At 40.3% G+C, this 20,434-nt stretch overlaps 1 pseudogene; it reads left to right on the top strand.

Moving 5' to 3' along the window:
- Positions 1-15,345: 15,345 nt before the first annotated feature.
- Positions 15,346-19,090, top strand: LOC129644533 (protein BEX3-like; annotated as a pseudogene).
- The last annotated feature ends 1,344 nt before the right edge of the window (positions 19,091-20,434 follow it).

Raw genomic sequence — 20,434 nt, forward strand, 5'->3', positions numbered from 1 at the left:
AAGAATGTTCAAACTACCACACAATTGCAGTCATCTCACACGTTAGCAAGCGAAGCTCAAAATTCTCCAAGCCAGGCTTCAACAGTATATGAACCGTGAATTTCCAGATGTTCAAGCTGGATTTAGAAAAGGCAGAGGAACCGGAGATAAAATTGCCAACATCCACTGGATTATCAAAAAAGCAAGAGAGTTCCAGAAAAACATCTATTTCTGTTTTATTGACTATGCCAAAGCCTTTGACTGTGTGGATCACAACAAACTGTGGAAAATTCTTCAAGAGATGGGAATACCAAACCACCTTACCAGCCTCCTGAGAAATATGTATGCAGGTCAAGAAGCAACAGTTAGAACTGGACATGGAACAACAGACTGGTTCCAATTCGGGAAAGGGGTACATCAAGGCTGTATACTGTCACCCTGCTTGTTTAACTTATATGCAGAGTACATTATGTGAAATGCTGGGCTGAATGAAGCACAAGCTGGAATAAAGATTGTCAGGAGAAATATCAATAACCTCAGATATGCAGATGACACCACCCTTATGGCAGAACATGAAGAAGAACCAAAGAGCCTCTTGATGAAAGTGAAAGAGGAGAGTGAAAAAGCTGGCTTAAAACTCAACATTCAGAAAATTAAGATCATGGCATCCAGTCCCATCACTTCATGGCAAATAGATGGAGAAACAGTGGACACAGTGACAGACTCTATTTTGGGGGGCCCCAAAATCACTGCAGATGGTGACTGCAGCCATGAAATTAAAAGACGCTTACTCCTTGGAAGAAAAACTATGACTAATCTAGACAGCATAGTAAAAAGCAGAGACATTACTTTGCCAACAAAGGTCCATCTAGTCAAAGCTGTGGTTTTTCCAGTAGCCATGTATGGATGTGAGTTGGACTATAAAGAAAGCTGAATACCAAAGAATTGAGGCTTTTGAATTGTGGTGTTGGAGAAGACTCTTGAGAGTCCCTTGGACTGCAAGGAGATCCAACCAGTCTATCCTAAAGCAAAGCAACCCTGAATAGTCATTGGAAGGACTGATGCTGAAGCTGAAACTCCAATACTTTGGCCATCTAATGTGAAGAACTGACTCATTTGAAAAGACCCTGATGCTGGGAAAGATTGAAGGCAGGACAAGAAGGGGATGACAGAGGATGAGATGGTTGGATGGCATCATCGACTCAATGGACATGAGTTTGAGTAAGCTCTGGTAGTTGGTGATGGACAGAGAAGCCTGGCATGCTGCAGTCCATGGGATTGCAAAGAGTCAGACACAACAGAATGACTGAACTGAACTGATTTGCCAAGACTTCCTCTCACATGGCTCTGCGCTCTGATCTGAGGTGGCCTGTTTAGCTGTCTGTATCCCCTACTTGACATGAGTTTTCTAGATGCCCATTACTATATCCTCAATGCCAAAGCAAGAGCAGTGTACAAACCACATCCTCGGAAATATCTTTTGAGTGACTGAATGAGCAAAAGCACTCTTCATGTGATAGAGACTCAGGACCATCCACTGTGGCACTAATCAGACTTCTAAACTGAGGGAGAGAATGTACTGCTTTATCATCAGGTTGCAAAGAATCATCCCAGGTGGCACAGTGGTAAAGAAGCCACCTGCCAATGCAAGAGATGCAGGTTCGATTCCTGGGTCAGGAAGATCCCTGCAGTAGTAAATGGCAACCACTCCAGTATTCTTGCCTGGGAAATCCCATGGGCAGAGGAGCCTGGCAGGCTACAGTCCATGGGGTTGCAAAGAGTCAGACATGATGGAGCACACATAGAAAGAAAAGAAATCCAGTATGAGTGGGTTGCAATTCCTTTCTATTCAAGATGGAATAACAGAGAACAGGTTTACCCCCACCCTGACAAGCCCAGACAAAACATAGAAACAATGATGCTCAAGAGGTTGGACTCAGAGCAAAAAAGAAAGCTCATCTTTGAGAGGAAATGAATGAGGTGAGCCGTGTGACTGCCCCAGCTTAATGGCTGGAAAAAGTTTTCGGGCAGCTGTGGGAAGCAGGGGTGGGAGTAAAGAATGGAGGGACATACTGCAAAGGGGCGTGAGGAAACGTGTCTGGGTGATGATCAGTTCACTGTCTTTATTGTAGAGACTGTTTCACAGGTATATACAGAACATGTCAAAACCTATCAAATTGTACACTTTATGCCATTTAATTGTATATAATCATACTTGGATGAAGTTGTTTTTAAAAATAATAAATTAGAGAACTGGTATTTCTGCTAGGTAATGAAGAATACTCTACATTAGTAAAAATACATGTAGAAACTCATTAAAGAGTATGTAACTAATCAACATCTTTCTGGTAAGATCCTTAGCTCTCTGGCTTTTGACAAATAATCTCTGTCTAAAATTTGGATCCTGTTTTCAAAGCGTGGTTCAGAATTTTGTTCAGCAGGCAGGCAGATTGAAAACCTTTGTAAATTTCACCTGAGTTACTCTCTCCTCCATATCAGAACCTGTTGCCTTGGGAGGGGCACACCTACTTCACTAGGCCACAGGCCAGGTTATCTCCTCCGGGGGATTCAGACATGTCTTCCACATCCACTGCTTCCTCCAGCGATGCCCCAGGGAAGCTTCTCACAGCTTCTCTGCCACACCTGGATCACTGTCAGCCATCTTTGAGATCTCTGTCCTTAGATGCCCTCTACATGTGCCCACTGCCTAGAGGTTCAGGGACCTCTCAGGCTCCCACCTGGAGACTGGAGGTGCTGGCTCCTCCACTGAACACTCCCCTAGTGGTTTCTTGGTCCCCTAGTGGAATAATTCTCTCAATGCACCACCCATTTCCCCAGCAGTATAGCTTCAATTCTTAAAGCCACAATGCTTTCAGTCTAATCTCATAAGCACTTCCTCCCAAGAAGCAAAGGACATCTCCAGAGAACTATGCTGGAGTGTGTTCAAAGGATGCTCTTTTCTCTTCAGGACCTTAGGCTAAGTTTGGCCACTGCACCAAACCCTGTATGTACTAATATGAGCATTTTTTCCCTCAGAGCTCTGTGGTCCTTCTTGACAACCTGACATCTTTCTGACAATACACTCCTCCTGCACACATCTAATCTTCCATCAAACTGTGTGCAACTGAATCTTCAGTGTGGACAGGGCTCTGGCTATTTTCTGTTGGGATGCTGAGCCCAGAGAAAGTCAGCCTAGGTGGGTGGGGTGACCATTATACTTCCCAAGGACCCCCAGGCTGGGCCACACAAAGCCCTGCAAAAGGACCCTGCCTTCTAGGTTCTGCCTCCTGTACATAAAGCTCTTATAAATAGTTAGATGTAGGGTTTTTTTGTGAATGCAAGTTTTCATTTATCTGGGATACATGTCCAAGAGTGTGATTTCTGAGTCTTGTGGTACAATGCATGCATGCATGCATGCTAAGTTGATTCAGTCATGTCAGACTCTTTGAAACCCTATGGGTTGTAGCCCGCCAGGCTTCTCTGTCTGTGGGATTCTCTAGGCAAGAATACTGAGCAGGTTGCCTTGCCCTCCTCCAGAGGATCTTCCTGACCCAGGGATCAAACCCACGTCTCTCACATCTCCTGCATTGGCAAGTGAGTTCTTTACCACTAGCACCACCTGGAAAATCCAAGTGTATAGTAGAAATAGTTTTAACCTCTTTTTCAATTCGTATACCTTTATATATATGTTCTTATCCAATTGCATTGGCTAATACCTCAAAGGCAATGTTAAAGCATACGAAAGGTAACGAACACCTTTGCCTTAGTCAGAGTAGCTCTAGTGTTTCCCCATCGAGTAGGATTCTGGCTTTAGGATCTGTGGCTTATCTATTTTGACATGTTAAGGAAGTACCCATCTGTATTAGTTTCCCAGAGCTGCTTTGACAAATGCCACAGGCTGGCTTCAAGCAACAAAATTCATTTGGGGGCTTAGAAGCCTGAAATCAAACTATCGGCAGGGCCACAGTCCCTCTGTAACTTGCAAGGAAGAACCTGTCCTTTCCTCCCAGCAGCTTCTGGTGCTTTGCCCACAGTCTTTGGCACTCCTCGGCTGGCAACTATAGCACTTCAACTGCTTCTGTTGCCACATGGTGACCCCTTCTGTGTCTATGTGTCTGTGTCTCTTCTGTTCTTATAGGGACACTGGTCATAGTACTCCAGTATGGCCTCCTCTTAACATTACTAACTGTATCTGCAGTGACTCTTTTTCAAGCCACCCACACACAACAAAACATTCAGTTCCTGCCTTCCTTTACATGTTGTTCTTGACAAGACTGCTGGAAGCTGAATTTTCTTATGCATCCAATTAATTTTATAGTTGGGCCTGGAATCCCTGATGAGTTTGTTTGTTTGTTTGTTTGTTTGTTTTGGTCTTTAAAGTCTAGTAGTTCATGTCTCAAATTTGAGATTTGAACATTCTGGGACAATTTTCAAAGTATATGTGCTGGGAGACAGTTCTCTGAGTCACTCACATTTCTGTATATATCGCAAATATATTGTATTGCAAATATATTGTATAGCAAATACATTGTACAGCAAACAGCCTCAGAAGATAGAGATAGTTTTGTCCTCCAGGACAAAAAGAAGACATGTTTGGTGTTCAGCACAGTGAAGCAAAAGGAAGGGATGATATCTACTCATTGTGAAAGACTCAGGTTCCCTGAGCTAAGAGATCCTCTCCTGTTACATTGTATGTGCAGATATTCTCTAGCCCTCTGTACATCACCCTTGAATATTAAGGCTGAGAGGATCAATGTTAAAAGGACAGTATATTGGGTACTAATATTTATGTGAGTAATAAGCGATCTTTACTCTCTGACCCAGGAATCTCATGTTTTCTATTGGCAACCATAAAGCTGTGGCAAGCTAACTTATTAGCTTATAAGTAGAATAAAATATAAGACTCTTCATAGTTCTTGACAACATGCTGGGGCATTTTAATATGGTTATTTACCTTTTCTGGAAAGTCTTCTTGAATACAGTTTTAAATATTTGTTGTTCCTGTGTTTGGGCATTTCAACCTGGGGATCCTCATATGTAGGCTGAATCTTCTTTGCCCATCTTCCTTTTCAATCATTTTCAGAATCATTTTACTTCTTTTGTTCTTATTATGTTGTTTTCTTTGTTTTCTGCCTTTCTTCAGTGTTTCTTTTCAAATTTTCACTTCGATATATTCCTCCTTGCACACTTGTAATTTATTCTTTATTCTGAAATTGTGTTGCCTTTTTCTTCAGTTTCTTTCCTGAGTTCAGTCAACTCATTGCATTTCTTTTGCTTTGCTCATCTTTGTTTTTAGATTTTTAATATATGATTCTAATGTTTTAATTTACAAATGATTTTTAACATATGTTCAATTCATAATGCAATGTGTATTATCAGTTTCTTCCATTTTGGAGAAAGGGAGACTTTTGAACAGCTACCAGTCTTATATGGACTTGGTTTGACTTATTTTCAATTTTTCCTATTCCTGAGCACTCTGTGTTCATAGTTTATAGTTCATAGTTTAAGAGTACCCTCTTCTCAGCTTTTTTTTTTTTTTTAATGGATAATAATGAGGGGAATGAAAAGGATTGGGATATCTTATTCCTTTTTTAATCTGCAGAATCAGTATTTTTTCTCTCTTATTTAAACTTTTCCTTCACAGTCAATTCACAAAGGACATAACTCATCTCTTTATTTTATTATCTCCTAGAAGCTCTGCATCTCTGAGGTGCCAGTTCCAGTCCTGTTCACTTTCAAGCCATTTTCTCTTTGGCTGTTGCTGTGAACTACCATGTCCTAGAGCTATGTTCAATTTTTTGACATTTACTATTGCACTTTCTTTTTCTGGGAGTAATTCTGTGTGTGTGTTATCTATGTCCTCTTCCTCTAATTTCCCTTTTTGCAGATGCTCATAAGCCTCTCCTCCTCTACTCTCCTACCTCTAGCAGCACAGACGCTCTATTGAAACAGTGCTTCCTTCTCAAGTTGTAGGTAATTCAAAGTTTGTGGTGGTCTCTATATCCTAAAGATGTAAAGGTGTGGACCAGGGGTGAACTTATTGCTTTTTCTCTTAACTTAATTGATTTTTGGATATGAGGTAGAAAAATTAAATGGATGCAGAAAGCTGCCATTATTTTTCAGACCATTCCAAATATTTTAAATGCTTGTTTTTATTTTTCATTTGATCTGTAGTTACTTAAAATTTGTTTTTAAATTTCATAATTTATAGGTTCCTAAAATTATTTATCTATTCACTTTCACCTTAATTGCATTGGAATAAGATATGTGGTCTCTATGTTATTACTGATTCTTTAAAATGTACGGAAACCCAATTAGCAGCCTACTTTGGGGTTAGTTTTCTACATGATCCTTATGTGTCTGAGAAGGTTTGTACATGCTCTGATTTCTTACTACAGGGTTCTCCCCACCCTGCCCCCGCTCTCTCTCTGTATATATACATACATATATGGGATCAAGTTTGTTAATTATATTGTTCAAACACAATGAAAGATTTGCTGTCTGTTTGATCTAATTACTGAGAAAGGCGTATCAAAAATTTCCCGATGTGATGTGTGTTTATCAGTTTATCCTCGTTGGTCTGTCAAGTTTTGCTTTATATGATTTGAGACTATGTTACTAAGTATATTTTTAAAATATACTTAATTGAAGATTTTATCATTATATCTTGATTGATATTCATCTCTTTCAAAAATATGATATTGATATAGCTACACAAGCTTTGTTTTGGCAAATATATAATTTCCATCCTTTTATTTTCAGCCTTTTCATGTCCCTTTGCTTTAGTGTGGCTCTTGCAAGCAGAATGTTTGGACTTTTCAACTTGATCTGATAATTCTGTATGTTAAGTAGAGTCTGGTACACTTGTATCATGCTATAGACATACAAAATAATGTATGTCAAAGTTATTTTTTACATTTACTCTGCTTTTATTATTTTTTTAAATTTAGATTTCTTTTAAGGAACTGATTCTTCTTTCTGTAAAATATTTATCTGGAGTTTAGTAATTCTTTCATTTACATTTTTATGTTCTTCTGTCAAATTCAAGTAAAACTAAATACATTGTTACATACTCATGTATATGTATACATACATGTATATCTATTTATATCTATTTTTCCTACAATGTATGTATATCGCTTTTATAATCCAAAAGTTATTTAGAGATAGTTTAATATGTAAATGAATAGATAAATGAAATCATATCTTTCTTTCTTTATTTTTAACATGGAAATGATGTTGTTATAACCAGGTAGATTTATCAACAGCCATAAAGTGGAAGTCATCTGAAGGCAGAATCTCCTCAACCTCTCCTACCCTGAATATTCTCTGCTGAGATTAGTAAATACCTGCAGAAAAATAAAGGTTGCTGTCAGGAGGTCGTGAACTGAGTTGCTATAGTGGGGTTACCAGATTTAGCAAATAAAAACCTTATGCAGGATATACTTTTACTAACAATTTACACGTTGTTTATCCGATATTCAGATATAGCTAGATGTCCTATATTTTATCTGGCAACCCTGGCCTATGGATTGCCCTTGCCCATGCATTTCACTGGAGAGTGGAGCAAAGCAGATGTCTCTTCCTTCTAAGCCCGTGACCTGTCTCTGCTGAATGGATCTGGGAAAAGGTAAAAATGTCTGCTCTCTATTTGGACACCCACACTCGTTGTCTCTTATTTGCTAGCAATCTCTCAGAGACCCCTTAACACTTAATCTAGAGAATGAGGACACTATGCCTTTGGTTTTTATCCTGCTAGAATTTCCATCTGACCCCTTGCCAACAACCCCAAAACTGGCCCACCACACACAAACACACATCCAGACTTTCTGCCAATGTCAGACCTCAGGAGCTAGAACCAATCAGGGAAACCCCACACTGAAGGATTATGGCCAGGTTCTGCTTCCTCCCTGAGCTCAGGAAAAGACTGCTAACCAGTTTCCCACTCAGAACTTCCTTATTGAAAAACAACAAATTTATTGATCCCAACAGGTACGGGTTCCTCAAAATCACTGCAATGTCCTCCTGGATCTTCTGATCATCCCCTCTCCAATCCTTATCCAGGAGTTTTCCTGCTCACAATTATTCAGAAGTTTCTGTTGTTCCTTCTTCCATGCCTAAATAATTATAATAAGCTAATAATTAACTTTTGTACAAAACTCTAAGTTCCCTGTGTATTCTTTTATTTGTGATAATTAGTTCTCAGTCCAGCTCTGACTGAAAAAGCATGGGCTCTGACCCTGACAGGCTTGAGCCTGAGGCCGAGATTACTCACTGACTAGCTTGTGGCTTTGGCCAATTCACTGAGCCTCTGTGAGGCCTCTATTCCTCATCTATAAAATGGGACTCGGACAAGTGACTTTGAACCAATCTTTATTCTATTAGACACCATTCAGACTCACAAGGGGAAAAAATTTTCAAACTCCATGTTTGAGCTAAATCGTACTCTTTTAGAAGCAGGCAGGAAAAAATGCAAACTTCATTGGCAGCAGAACTAATTAGACAGATTTCAATATATCTTTCGCAGCAGTCAGAATGCTGATTGGAAAGGAATTTCCAGACACAGAGTATTGCAGAAATGAGTGAGTTTATTAAGAACAAAGAGCAGAGATAATGTGGAGCACAGTGGTCCAAACTCCTGATAGACCAAGAAAAGTCGACAGGACACCATTAGAAAAGCGGGCAAGCTCAAGGAAGCGCCGACTGAAGGGAGAATAGATAGTGAGGGGCACTAAAAATACAGTGGCTGACTTCCTGAAACACCAGGGAGTTAGCAGCCAATTTTTATAGCCCAAGATTAAGAAAATTCCTGCTAGAAGGGTGGCGTTAGGTAATTGGTTAGGGAGCTATAGGATGAGTACCAAGGTGGGCGTTTTTGCCTAACTTGGCATCAGGAAGCTGGCCGGTAAGGATCAGGGGTCTTTTGGCAGCAGTTACAATGGGGCTCAGTCAGTTCCAGAGATGGCCTCGGTTCTGGGCTCTACTTCCATGGCCCCGGTGCAAGACCACACACCTGTGGCCTTGGGATAGGACTCCACAATGTCCACAGTAGATTAAAAATGAGGAATTTCTTTAATCCTCACAACAATAAGAAGTAGACTTCTTTTAGTGAGAAAAGCAAGATGGGGAATAATATATATAATATGTAACATTTTGTATAAGGAAGAAGGAATATAAAAACATGTTTATTGTATTTGCTTATTTTACATAAATAATACACAGAACTTAATGAAAATAGTTAAATCCAGTGTGAAGATTGGGGATGGTGATGCAAAGCACAGTGGTTTAGGGCAGGGATATTCTTTCACTACATATCATTTTATATTTTTTGGATTTTGGAACCATATGATTTGTATTTTGGAATCCATTCAAAAATAAAGATAGGAAGTTGAACACTTTTAAAAATTAAAAGTAAAGTCTACCTCTAAAAGTTGTCAGTTAAATGAAACTATATATGCAGCATGTGTGTGTATATGTAGTGTTATAGAATTATGTATTTTGATAGAGAAAATTTTGTAAGTTAACTTCTAAGGAAAAAATAATCATGCATTATCCCAATGCTCAGAGGCAAATTTGTTAATATTTTTCATATTGTTTATCAATATTTATATTATATTTAAATATTTTTATATAAGGAGTATGTACAGTTTTTTATCCTGCACTTACCCTAAAACAAAGCCATCCTTTGTAACTTCTGTTTTTGTTATCTGTAGTATACTTAATTATGTAAATGACCTTTGTCACCTGTTTATTTGTCTGTGTTCCCATGGCCCTATCAATTCCCCAAGGACAGGGGCTGTGCCTTATTCATCTTTGTGTTCCCTGGGTGTGATTTGTGGAGGGATCTTGATAAGTATCTATTGAATAAATGCACACATTATTTGACCAAAATTACCTAAGGAGTCACTTATTGTTGGCTATTTGGGTCATTTCCAATTGTTTTCACTCCTCTAAATAATGCTGGCACAGTCATCTGTATATATGAATCACAAGTTACTATGCACATCTTTACTTGTTTTCTTAGGCAAAATTCCTAGAAGTGGAATTACTGGCTCAATGGATAGGAAAAATTTAAGGTTGTTGAAATCACACTGCTAATTTGCCTTCCAAAATGTTGTCCCAATATGCACTCTCAGCAGCTGCCACAGGAGGCCTGGTCCTGACATTCACTGAAATTAGGAGCTCCTGTTCCTAAAATCTTTGCTTATTGAGGGGGAAGAGAATGGCATCCCATATGCAATCCTATTGCGCTGAAGTTTCTTTAACTTTTTTTAGTGAGTTTGAACAGGTTTTCAAATTTTCTCAGACATAAATTTTTTTTTAATTTTGTTTGCTCATGCACTTCATACATCTATCTACTCGGGCTTTCATATTTTTCATCTGTATCTTCTCATTTTAGATTGTGAATCTCTCTGCTTGTCTCTTTCCTCATAGGTTACCTAATCGTCTCCAGGGAATTTTTTAGAGGTTTAGGGGACATGCATATTATGGAAAATTTCCAATAAACAAAACAGTAGAGAGAAAAGTACAACAAAGTCCCAAGTTCCTGTCACCCAACTTCAACAACTTTAAGCACTTTGACAATTTTATCTGTTTACTATGTTTCTTCCCCAACATACACAGACATTTGAAAAACATTTTTTTCCTAGAGTATTTTAGGCAAATCCTAGACATCACAGCATTTCCCCCATAAATAGCCAAAGAATTTTTAAGCTGCCATATGAGTATTTCTATTTAAGAAGTGCACGGATTGACTCCACAATAAGGAATTTATTTATAACAGATTGGAATCCTGCCCTCTATCATTTCTCCACATTCAATGACTCTTTCTTTATGTAAAGCGTGGCCTTTGTCTTTCTTCAGCCTGCTTGCGTGTACTCCATGGGAGACCGCTGAAATATTGCAGCCATGCATTTAGGCCAAATGAATGGCCAAGGCCTTGTCAGAGTCACCCAGGTCTGCCAGAGAGGAGAACCATCAATTTGCATTTGCTGAGCATATAAACAACTCATCTCCAATGTTTGCTAACGGATTGCCCACCTTCATCAAACTCATAATTCAACAGTGTTAACACTGTTAAGTCTTAATTCATCTTCATTAAATAGCAGCTTGCATTGAGAAGGGAAATGGGTTGATTTCCGTGCCCACCCCATGAAATGGCAGCTTCTTTGTCAGTCTGGAAACAACGAATCCCTCTGCAGACTGGGCTTCATGTTTTAAGCAGAACTCAAGACGGTGGCAGTATTTTTATTTCCTCTCTTGGGACCATATTACCCAATTTCAAATATCTATAGAAATCAGAGTCCAAAGAAACTTTCTCAAATGGGAGGACTCTAGGTGTGCAGGGTCGAAGGAGAGGGAGAGAGAGTATGAGAGCGCGTCTGCAAGACAGCAAAAGTCGTTTTTAAAAAATAAGTGCTTGCAAAGACAGAACTGCAGCCAGGCTGGAAGAAGAGAAGGCCACGCACCCCCCGTGCTCCAGCCTGCCGTTCCCTGTGCTAATCCCGGTGACAGCAACAGAAGCTACTGGAATCTGAGCCGCCGGCCTGACTTCAGCACCTGGCGCTGGAGGCCGGGGCTGTGGATCTGGGGAAGTTATGCTGTGGGAGCGAAGAAAGCCCAGCTTGTTGAGGCCCAGACCCACCGTGCCGGGGATCCTGAGGGCACTTCAGAGATGTCGACACGCCTTTCATGAACCAGTGAAAGCCCCTTTGCCTCTCCTGGCCTGGTGTGCTGCAACGAGAGGAGACCGTCCCTAAGATAAGGGAACATTCTTGCTATGCGTGTGCATGCTGTGTGTGCATGTGTGCATATGTATAGTGTGTGTGTGTGTGTGTGTGTGTGTGTGTGTGCGCGCGCGCGCTCACACACATGTGAGTGTGCCTGTGTGTTGCTTTTGCTTCAGAAGCTGGAAGTTACAAAGCATCACCTTCAAAATGAAGCCCGCTGTCAAGTGGTAAACAAGGCGGATTCTGGGGATTAGAATGTCAAGCCAGGTCTTTGCTAACATGCACGGTGGCCGGATGGTGCCCAGAAAGGTTTTTAAAGGCTGGAGGCGGCACGAGGTGTGTGAAACCAGAGCTTTCCCTTTCCGTGGAAAAAGCAAGGGGAATAGGAGGAGACAGGCTCTCTCACACTGAAACGTGTTTAAAGAAGAATCATTTGAATTAAAATAGATGCGCTCCCGAAATAATCTTGTTTTGAAAGCTCAGAATCTTAGGAAGAGAAAAAGGCTATCAGTACACTTACCCTTTGAATCCGTTATGGCCCTTGCTATTTATAATTTATTTTTCCTCCATGTGGCTTAAAATAATCAACAGACATTATCACATTAACTCTTGCAATCCCCCTCGCCCTTCCACAAAGTCCTGTCCTTCAGGCCACAAAGGACACAGCCCCAGCCCTGTGGATGTGGCCTCCCCTGCCCTGGCGCCTCTGAGCCCCCTGGCCGGCCCAGGCCCGGGAGAACATTCTGGCCACCACAATTCACGGTCTTTCCTCATCTGCCCCAATGCCAGGTGGCAGGGAGCCTGCTGGAGGACGTCAGTGCAAGAGAGCCGTCAGGACCCCAGAGACACCCTAGGCCATCCCCCTGCTGCAGTGTCCTAACCGGTGTCACTGCAAGGCCCACAGCAAGCTATTGTTAACAACAATAAGGCTCTGGTGTTCACAAGTTGTTTACTTTTTAAAAAAAGCAAATTAGAGAAGGGTAAATTTATCTCAAGAGAGTGTGGGAAATAGCAGCTCACACAGTAGGTATGTGTTAACTTTAAAGAATTCACATAAAAATTTATATTATCAGCTTCTTTTGGAAAACCCAAGGCTGGGGTCAGCCCTTGATGGGAGCTAAGTGTCCCTGTCCCTTCAGCCAGAAGCAGGGCTCTCTCTTCGAGTGACACTGAGTCCCTGAGTGGGCATACCACTTCCCCAGGAGAGATACTGCTGGCCCCCTGCAGGCTTCTGGGGTGTGACCTCTGGAAGGCAGGAGTGGAAACAGTTTTCCTGGGGGCCAAAACCTATACAATTTCCAGCTTCCCAGATGGTGCTAGTGGTAAAGAACCCATCTGCCAATGCAGGAGACATAAGAAACACGAGTTTGATGGCTCGGTCAGGAGGAAGAAATAGCTATCCACCCCAGTATTGTTGCCTGGAGAATCCCACGGACAGAAGAGCCTGGTGAGCAATAGTCCATAGGGTCACACATTGGACACAAGCAAAGTGACTTAGCACGCGCGCACACACACACACACACACACATTTTAAGAAAAAAATACAAAGTTAGAGATACAAAGTTAAATGTAAAACAAATATTTATTTAGAATGAGAAAAGAAATGATAGCAAATTAAAAATTTGGTGACAAATATCAATGATGGCAATTACAAGCTATACAATGATAACAATACCCTTACCACAAAATCCAGAAAAATAATATAATTTTAAAAAACAATACTTCAAGCATGACAAACCTCTTTAATACTCTTTTTTAATGTTGTTTTTTGACTGCATACTCTTTGATTAAGTCTTCTTATGAAAATGATTGTGTAATATTTTCTCTAGAGAGAATAGATAAAAATTCACTCTTTCCCTTAGATCAGCTGTTTGAAATTTGGTTTAAGTTATTGAGGAGCCTGGTGGGCTACAGTCCACGGGGTCGCAAAGGGTCGGACACGACCGAGCGAGCGACTTGACTTGACTTGATTGATGGCACAAAAGAGTTTCTTCCAACTTCACCTCTCGTTACTGGTAGTGCCACATGAATTTTTAGGGTTGTTGTCAAATTTAAGAAAACTTTTATCAAATTTCTTTCATATCTGAGCTGCTGCAATTGTGCTTGAGGTTTGAAATACTGTTACGGGCCCGTGCCTGTAACATAGTAATTCTAATCGGTTCTGTTTTACATGATTCCCATTGAAAAAGGGAAAAGAACATACAGTACAATTATAATTGTCTGTTCTGCCTCACTGAGTATATTCTTGCATAAGTGAACTTCAGTTTTGACTAGGCATTGATGAGAATTGAATCCATTGCTTACAATTTTATTTGCTGAATAATTAGATTATCTTACCATAGTCTGTGTATGTTTCAAGCCTTATGTCTCCTGCATTACTCACATATTTCAGGAGCTGGATGCCTCGGGTGCTGAGAGAGTTTGCAGAATGGGCAGTAGGCACATTCTTGGAAGTCATTCCTATACTAGCATGGCCAGCAATGATTTATCATTGACAGTGATGCAAACCACAGAAATACATCCCACTAAACCCAAAGAGGAACTAAAAAGCCTCTTGATGAAAGTGAAAGTGGAGAGTGAAAAAGTTGGCTTAAAGCTCAACATTCAGAAAATGAAGATCATGGCATCCGGTCCCACCACTTCATGGGAAATAGATGGGGAAACAGTGGAAACAGTGTCAGACTTTATTTTTGGGGGGCTCCAAAATCACTGCAGATGGTGACTGCCGCCATGAAATTAAAAGACACTTACTCCTTGGAAGGAAAGTTATGACCAACCTAGATAGCATATTCAAAAGCAGAGACATTACTTTGCCAACAAAGATCCATCTAGTCAAGGCTATGGTTTTTCCTGTGGTCATGTATGGATGTGAGAGTTGGACTGTGAAGAAGGCTGAGCGCTGAAGAATCGATGCTTTTGAACTGTGGTGTTGGAGAAGACTCTTGAGAGTCCCTTGGACTGCAAGGAGATCCAACCAGTCCATTCTGAAGGAGATCAGCCCTGGGATTTCTTTGGAAGGAATGATGCTAAAGCTGAAACTCCAATACTTTGGCCACCTCATGCAAAGAGTTGACTCACTGGAAAAGACTCTGATGCTAGGAGGGATTGGGGGCAGGAGGAGAAGGGGACAACAGAGGATGAGATGGCTGGATGGCATCACAGACTCGATGGACGTGAGTCTGAGTGAATTCCGGGAGTTGGTGTTGGACAGGGAGGCCTGGTGTGCTGTGATTCATGGGGTCGCAAAGGTGGACACGACTGAGCGACTGAACTGAACTGAAAGCCAAACTCAATCCATCCAACTCAAACCGCTGTAACAGACCCAGAAAGCCCTTAGCCACTCCAGTGCCACCAGTGACACAGAGAGAAGCTTGACAGAGCAGACGAGAGGATGGAGAGCGACGATGGTTGCACTGTTGCCATTCAAACCCCTCAGCTCTGCAAACTTTGCAAATATGTGGGTCCATCTGCATATATTGTGAAGGTCCCTCCCTAGAGTCTTGAAGGGAACTAGAAAGTTAGAGGCCCAAAGTCAAAGCTTTACTCGCTTATGGGTGAATTAGCCTCTGATGGATAATAACAATCTCACTCCCCACTTTCCTGAATGGAAAAGAAAGATGTTAAGTAACTTGTAGAGATGGTGGACTTTCACATCACCCACAGCCCCTGGGACCTGAGCCAGAACCTGGTGTGAGTGCCCTTTACTGCTTCATCACGAGTTGTTGTGGTGCTTGTCAATTGTTGAAGAGACTTACTTCTCCAAAACTATCTTTTGGAGTTTTGTCAAAATCTGTATCTCGTGGAGGAAATGCATCTTTGCATTTCAACTCAAACTCATCCATTCAGATGGCCTTGCCCACCAGATGCCCCATCACAGAAAAATGGCAGAGGACTGCTGTGCTGGTGGGAGACCCTTATTTGCAGAGAGATGTGAGAACTGCCTGAGCATACTGGGCCCAAGATTAGATGCCTCCTGAACCATCCTTAGCCCAAAGTGCTTTCCACTGAGACTCAGAGCAGAGTCTCAGCTTTAAGGTAGCTCTATAGTTTCTTCTCACACCTGGTGAAGCACTACATGTACAGATGGGTCTTACTTAATATGTCGGTCAGGTATTGTGCCAACGTTGTGTAACCACCCACTTCAAAACCCTATGACTTGAAACAATCATCATTTATTCTTGGGGATTTGAAAGGTTGGCTGGAGAGGCTCTTTTTCCTGCCATAGGATTGTGAGCCTAATGTGGTTTGCTCCACACATTTCTCATCTTCCTTGGACCAGAGGACTGGCCTAGACATGCTCTTCTCAGAGTGATGGCAGAGGTTCAAGGTGATGAGCAGAAACATGCGAGGCCTCTTAAGACAGGCTTGGAACGGGCACACTACAGCTTCCATCCACGTGCCATTGGTCAAAACAAATCCTGTGGTCAAAATCAAAGTACAGGAGGTAAAGGGTACTCCATTCCTAAGGCTATGGCAAGGGTGTAAATGCCAAGAGGAGTGAAAACTTGGGTCAATAATTCAATCTTCCACACCTAGCAAGGAGCACAGATGACAGATGGGCAAGTCCAGAAGCCCACTGTAGAGATGAGAGAATTGGGGAGTGCCACAGACAACACAGCTTTAGCAGGGCATTTGGCAGGGGCCAACGTGGACAGCTGGGTAGATTTATTGCTGAACCACTGTGTCCAAAGAGCATTGACTAATGGATTGATGTCCATCTGGAAGAGGTTTGCAGAGGCATACCCTTAACTTCTGCCCTGCCCCACTCTTTTCATCCACATTTTGGATGTAGGTATTGGAATCATGTCTTACCAGACCTGCAGGTGATAGCCTGACTATCAGTGAGGAGCATGATTAATATGTTTTGATGGCAATTTTAAAATTCAAATTGGTATTAACAGGCTGGATTTATGAGTCCAAAGCAAGAATGAATAAATAAAAAGAGAATTGACATTTATTGAACATCTACTATATGCCAGACACATGTTTTATTTAATCCTTGCAATAACACTTTGAAGCAAATATGCTTTTCTTTTTCAGATTAAAAAACTATATCCTAGAAAAAGAAGAATAAACTACATCCAAATCAAGCAAAAGGAAGGAAATAAAAAGAAGTATGAAAATAAATAAAACAGAGACTAGAAAAACAATAGAGAAAATCAATAAAACTAAAGTTGGTTCTTTAAATAAAGATCAACAAAATGGATGAAACTTTAGCTAACCTGATCAAGGAAAAAGGGAGGAAACTCAAGTCATTAAAATCATGAATGAGAGGACATTATTACTGACCTTACAGAAATAAGAAGTATTATAAGGGAACACTATAAATAGCTTTACATCAGTAAATTTGATAACTTAGATAAAATGAACAAATTTTTAGAAAGATAAAAGTTACTAAGACTGTCTCAAGAAGAAACAGAAAATCTGAATAGGCCTATGACAAGAAATCAAACAAGCAATTTAAAAATTTCCCATAAAGATAAGTAGTCCTGGTCCAGAGGGATTCACTGGTGAATTCTACGGAACGTTAAAGAAGAATTGATACCAACCCTTCACATATTCTTAGGAAAATTAGAAGAGGAGGAAATATTTCTCAACCCATTTTATTAAGCCAATGTTACCCCAATATCAAAACCAGATAAGGACATCATACTCGCACACACCAAAAGAATCCTACAGAATTGCATGACTAAAGATATAAAAATCCTCAACAAAATATTTGCTAACCAAAACCAGCAACATATATGCCATCAAATTACATAGCATATAAACAATTATATGCCATGAAAAAATGCATTATCCCAAGACAACAAAGTTGGTTTAACCTTCAAAAATCAATTAATATAATACACCATATTGGGCTTCCCTGGTAGCTCAGTGGTAAAGAATCCGCTTGCAATGCAGGAGATCTAAGAGATGTGGATTCAGTCCCTGGGTTGGGGAGACCCCCTGGAAAAGAGCCTGGCAATCCGCTCCAGAATTCTTGCCTGGAGAATCCCATGGACAGAGGAGCCTGGCAGGCTAGAGTCCACAGGGTCTCAAAGAGTTGAACATGACTGAAGTAACTTAGCACAAGCATGAGGAATACACCATATTAATGGAATAAAGACAGAAACCATGGGATAATTTCAACAAATGCAGAAAACGTACTTGACAAAAATCAATGCATTTTCATGATACAAGCACTCAACAAACTAGGAACACAAAGGAACTTCCTCTATCTGCTACACGGCATTTATGCAAAACCCACAACTAGCATCATACTAATGCGTGAAAGATTAAACATTGTCTCCTAAGATTAGGAACAAGGTAAAGTTGTCCATTCTCACAAATTTCTTAAAGCATGTACAGGAGTTTCTAGTCAAGACAATTAGGTATGAGAAAGAAATAAAAGGCATCAAGATTGGAAAGAAGAAGTAAAAGTCCATTTTCAGATGCCATGGTCTTGTTTATAGAAATGTTGAACAATCTACTAAAACACTATTAGAACTAAAAAATGAATTCAATAATGTGGTAAGATACAATACCAGTATTAAAAAATAAACTATATTTTTATACACTAACAATCAAAATTAAACAGTTTAAAACTGGAATTAATAAAGCAATTCCATTTACAATAGCATCCAAAAGAATAAATACTTAGGTTTAAATTTAACAAAATTAAAAAAAAAAAGAAATACAAAACTTGACTTGTTGAAAGAAAATAAAGAAGAGCTAAATAAATGAGAAGACATACCACGTTCATGTTTTGGAAGACTTAATATTATTAAGATTGCAACCAGACGTAGGAGTTGAACTTGGCAGGGACGTGAAGCCTCGCGTGACCAGGAGCTGCCGAGTGACACAGCCTTCAGTGTAGAAATCACTCCTGTCTGGGTACCAGCTCTCCGCTGCTCCCTCACACCCGGCTAGCTGCAGACCTGAGGCAAGCAGATCAGGTCTGTGGGACGAAGCATGGCAGTGGGGTATTTGTGGCAAGAATCAAAAGGAGAAGGAGACAGCAAGTATAGGCCCAGAAAAATGATCAGGGGAAAAAAACCTCATCATGGTGAATATCCACTAGGGAAAGAAAGAAATGGAGCAGTCCATGCAGAATGGACAGGAAGACTGCCCTTTGGGAGGGGGTGAATGCCACCAGTCAGCAGGAAATCATAGAGAGTGACAGGCTCACAGACTTGCCTCTAATTTCCCATGGGCCATGCCCAGTAGGCAGGACAATGATGGAATCAGTGGAGATGGAGATGATATGGAAATTTTCATAGAGGAGTTGAGAGAAATTAGGAGAAAACAGAGAGCTGTAATTGAGGAACTGTCTTCCTATCCTCATGGGGGAGGTCTCTAATCACTAGGACCATCATGACGAACTTTGCCTTATGCCTTGACTCCTGCCATTTTCCATGAGATTAATACTGTGATTCCCACTGTTGTCCTCTTTATCCTTGCATTTTCTTGTTAATGCCTTTACTGGCCCATTTGCTGTGAACCGTATGTAATCTCCATGTGTCAGATGAATTCTGTGTTACCAGCTTCTAATTGGAGATTGCCATGGCACTCAATCTAAGTTTCCATCAACAGTAGAGTTTCGCCCATTTGCATGGAAAAATGTAAAGTTAATAAAGCAACTAAAAAGCAAAAAAATATATGTATATATATAGTTAAGATGGCAATACCTCCCAACTTAATCTACAGATTCAATGCAATGCCTATTAAAATATCAGCTGCCAATTTCTTCAGAAATTGAAGAACTGATCCTAAAATTCATGTAGAAATGTAAGATATCCAGAAAAGTCAAAGCAACCTTGAAAACAAAGAACTAAGTTGAAAGACCTACACTTCCCGATTTCAAAACTTACTACAATGCTACGGTAATCAATGCTGTGTGGTGCTGACATAAGACAGACAGACAGATCAATGGGATAGAATCGAGAGTCCAGAAACAAATGGTTGATTGATTTTTAACAAGGATGCCAAGTCCATTCAAAGGGGAAAGAAGAGTTTCTTCAACTAATGGTCCTAGGACAACTGAAATCTTCATAAACTAAGATTTGGCAACAGACCCTTAGATATGACACCAGAAGCATGAGCAACAAAAGAGAAAATTGATACATTGAACACCAGCAAAATTAAAAACTTTTGTCCTTTCAAGGATATTAGCAAGAAAGTAAAAAGACAAATCATATATCTGATCTGAGACTTATATCTGTAATAAATAAAGAATTCTAGAGCTCAAAAGTTAAAAAAATAAATAAATAAAAATAACCCAATGCAAACATGGGCAAGGATTTGAAAAGACATTTCTCCACAGAAGATACATAGCCAACAGGTACATGAAAAGATGCTCAAAATTGTTAGTCATTAGGGAAATGTAAATCAAAACTATTAAGAGATACTACTTCACATCCACTAAGAGCATATAATTAAAAAAAAAAAAAAAAAGACAGACAAGTCGTGTTTGTGAGGAGTTGAAGAAAGTGGAAGTCCCATATGTTGTCAGTGATGATGCAAAATGGTGCAGCCATTTTGGAAAATAGTTTGGCAGTTTCTCAAAAGGTAAATGTATGATCACCACAATAAACTAGACATTCCACTCGGAAGTATATACCCAAGGGAAAGGAAAACATACATCCACACAAAGACTTATACACAAACGTTCATAGCAGCATTATTCACAATAGCTAAAAAGTGAGAACAACCCAAATGTTTGTCAACTGATGAATGGATACACA

The sequence above is a fragment of the Bubalus kerabau genome, chromosome 2 (genome assembly GCF_029407905.1).
Source record: "Bubalus kerabau isolate K-KA32 ecotype Philippines breed swamp buffalo chromosome 2, PCC_UOA_SB_1v2, whole genome shotgun sequence".
Taxonomy (NCBI): domain Eukaryota; kingdom Metazoa; phylum Chordata; class Mammalia; order Artiodactyla; family Bovidae; genus Bubalus; species Bubalus kerabau.